The sequence below is a fragment of the Trifolium pratense genome, linkage group LG6, assembly GCF_020283565.1.
Source record: "Trifolium pratense cultivar HEN17-A07 linkage group LG6, ARS_RC_1.1, whole genome shotgun sequence".
NCBI lineage: Eukaryota > Viridiplantae > Streptophyta > Magnoliopsida > Fabales > Fabaceae > Trifolium > Trifolium pratense.
Genome location: NC_060064.1, coordinates 26,387,824 through 26,391,796, shown reverse-complemented (window position 1 = coordinate 26,391,796; position 3,973 = coordinate 26,387,824). Strand labels below are relative to the sequence as shown.

General features: G+C 29.8%; 1 long non-coding RNA gene across 1 annotated transcript; it reads right to left on the bottom strand.

Moving 5' to 3' along the window:
- Positions 1-723: 723 nt before the first annotated feature.
- LOC123891203 lies at positions 724-3,126 on the bottom strand. Its single transcript, XR_006803008.1, has 3 exons — positions 2,993-3,126; positions 2,801-2,897; positions 724-1,080 (listed from the first exon to the last, which is right to left on the bottom strand). It is a non-coding gene; the product is annotated as an uncharacterized LOC123891203 (long non-coding RNA).
- Positions 3,127-3,973: the final 847 nt, after the last annotated feature.

Here is a 3,973-nt window from a genome sequence, read left to right as displayed (position 1 = left end):
GATATGGCTGATTCACGCAAAATAGAAAACAAAGGCTGCTTCATTCTCATGGAGAGCTAAATCCTAGGTTGATCCATTGGCATACGGAAACATCGTTCATGACTTCTTGAGGTTCAATTCTTAATAGCAATTTCGTTTATATGTTTATTTCCTTCTTGTGTCAATTTTGTTTCTCTATAATCTGTATGAATTTTGATTCTCAATGATGCTTAATTATTCTGTTTCGAATTTATACTGTTGAGATTATTCGTATTAATTCATCGCTTGTCACTATTTATCGATGTCGAGTCGTCGGTGAAACTCCGCTCTGAATGTGACACGGGAAAAAGGGTTGTATTTAGTACATTGAGTCGTTCGTGACTTATGTATTTAAATTGAAAAATGTATCTTTTATAAGAGGATTTATTTTGTATAAACGAGTCTTACTAATTAATTATACTAGTATCATTATGAAGAAGAATATCATGATTTTATACTAATATCATTATTTTGTATAAACTTGACTTATGTAATTAAACGAGTCTTGAACCATGATTTTATAATATCAAAGCTTGATTTTCCGTTGCGTATTTAAAAGTAGAAATAAATAATTCTACCAAAAAAAACAAAAAAAAACTTAAATAACGGATTTGGGTGTTACAACTTACGCTTAACAGTCATCTATAGTCACATAAATACAACATAAACTAATAAAATATATAGGTTGAAAATCCTTCGATCAACTTAAAAAACAAGTTAACTCACAATAACATAAAATTAAAATCTGGAATACAAAACTTGTGGGATTAGGCCAAAATCCCAGTAGTACCTAAAAAAAAGACAACTGCTTCATTAAAAATCTTGTAAATCTCAAAGAAGAATATCAGGTAAGGGAAAAAGAGTGCAGTGGTCAAACAAAAGACAAAATTTATTCGTAAAAAAAAACATTACATATATTAGTGGGAAATCTGTATAGCATCCCACTATTATTTTTGAGACCAACAAACTTTATAGAACACCCTAGCATATGCTGAGAGAATAATGCTCCACTTTATTCCCATGAACAACCACCTTGATACTACTACTCAATCTCACTCTAAACTGCATATTATTCATTAAAGATAAATGATTAGAAAACATGGTCTGAGATAAGTTACAAATCAAATCACTTCAAGTGGTATAACAGTTATAATGGATTGAAACAAACACACAAAAGTCTATTTTAAAATCCAAACCATGTAAGGTTTGAACATACAGTTGTACAAAATATGTTGTACCAATAATTCAAACTCATGATATTATACTAGGATGACATAGTAATTAAGGATCTATTTGGTTCGAAGTAAATGGACAGGAAGGGAGTTGAGAGAATATTTTAAAAAAAAAGATAATTTTGATAGAAACTCTCAAATATCTCAAATATTATATTTTGTCAAAGATACATCAATTATGCAATGAATCTTATATTTTGTCAAAGAGGGAATTATTAAAAATTTAATAATGTTTATATGAAATAAAATAAAGTGCTGGATTATATCTGAAATATTATATTTCTAACCAAAAAAGAAAATTATGAAAAAAAGTTTAAATTATAACTTCCTTCCACAGTATAACATTACACGGTATCCACACAGGATATGCAAACACCTATATGTTTTTTATAAAATGTATATTTTAAAATTGTAATTTCCTATGTACTTTTCAAAGAGGGTGATATTATTATGTTTTTTTATAGAAATTAGCACGTCTTCACTATGATGATATTATAATGTTATTAGCTGATAGTTGTACCAAGACATCATCGAGATAATACCCTAAAATGTAAAGGTCAATCATTTTCTATCCTCTTTTGAACTCTATAACTCAATAGATCAAATTTATCTTTAAAAATATCTACGTCATTAATTCCCTAACAAATAATGATAACAAACATTTCATAATTTACTCACTCTATCCCAAAATATTAGTATGTTGTAATTGCCTTGAAATAATGTAAAAATCAGAAAATTATGTTTTGGTAGATTCTGCCTGCTCATGCCCAGGCATGGGAACTGGCGCCCTGGCGTGAAAAACTGGGTTGAACTCTGCTTGCTCACGCCCAGACGTGGGAGGCTGCGCCCAGACGTAGCGCCTGCGAGCCTATATATATGTTAAGCGTTTTCTGATTTTTTTTTAAAAAGATTTTTAGGGTTTCTAAGGCCAACAAACAGACTAGGGTTATAAGAGAAACATCTTGTGAAGACTCTAGGGTTGGGTAATCATTCTATCACCTTGGGAAACACTTTCATTGAAATCTTTTGGTCATGGGAAGAGATTTGGGAAAAGGGTAGAAATAGGATAACTCTATTTTCTTGTAACTCTTTCGAGAATCTCATTGTAATCAAGGAACAAAGTTTGATAGTGGAACGGAGAGCTGCTCTCTCCTCCAAAGTAGGTCACATTGACTGAACTGGGTAAACAATTTATTGTGTCATTTTCTTTCTCGCCGTTTATTATTATTTGTGATTATTATTGCCGTTCACTTATTTTGATTGCTTAATCGTATTTGCTCCACACATCAAGATTATTATTAGTGTGATTTAATCGAATTCACAACATGGAGTTTTGCACGCAGATTAAGAAATGATAAAGATTAATAAAATGAGCAAAGATTTGGAACGAAGGGAGTATTAAATATTCTTCTACTTATTGTTGCATCCGTTGGATTGCCTATTTTTATCATTTATTAATATATTATATGAAAGGATAAAGAAGTTATAAGAGTAACAACAATATGATAAGCAAACAAAATGGAATGTCAAAATAGAGAAATAAGATTTACTCTATCAGGCTTATACAATAACCTCCATAGCACGTCAATGATCCATGAGGCTCACTTGGATCTAATTTATAGCAGTCGTAGTCGGTATCACACTTTGCTGTAATGTACAATAAGGTATAAGGAAATATTACTAAAAAATGGGTGAAAGGTTGTGTATAAAATAAACAAAAAATATTAAGAGAATGAACTTACTTTGACCAACGACCGCAATGATAAAAAGAGAAACAAAAAAGATCACAATATAAACAAATTTGAGAGTGTGAGCCATTTTTTTCACCTTTGCATGTAAAAAACATAAAATGGTTTTTTTTACACAAAAATATATAATGGTTTAAGTACTTTATATAGTAAAAACCTCTTGATATGGTTACATCATTTTTAATGATGATATTGTTACAATAAGTTCTTTTTAAATAATAATAATTATCGAATATCTCTAAAGTACAATATGAATAATATTTGTCCTTTTAGCTCATAAAATAGATCTCACTGAATGACTATATATGTAATTGTGGAGTTCGTTTTTGTTTTACCAGCCTTTCATTATTATTATTTTTATCTCTTATATTTAGCCTTTCGTAATAGAGAGGGAAAAAAAATCATGTATTGGTATTAGCAGAACTCGATCCACATATCTTAATGGTCTCATATTTGTATCTTGTTGTTAAATAAAATATGGTTAGAAGGAGAGACCTAGTTAAAAATTACCAATAAAATTTTATTGTTGAAGTCCAAGGACAATGTTTAGAGTTGTTAAGATGGGCTAGTCGCATGCGCTGACATGCTAAACCCGAAAAAAACATAGGGCTTGGGCCTTAAATTTTCATCCCAAATTTTTTAAGAACTTTTTAGCCCAACCCATTTTAAATATGGGCTAATCCGTATGGCCACTGGTAGCCAACTAGTCGAATAAATTATAATAAAAAAATATGAGTAAAGAGCATGAGACTAGAGAGCACACTCTCGTTTCATATTAATTTTTACTTAGATATTTGAACCAATCCAATATGTTAAGCCCACTAGTTACAAGTTTGTTACATTTTGTTACCAAATTTGTTAGAAAGTTTTATCTATTTACATTTATGTTGTTATTAACAAATTTGTTATCCAGATTATATGTTGTAGGATAGTAATTATGATCTTTATATAATGATTAATTTTATGCTATTGAAC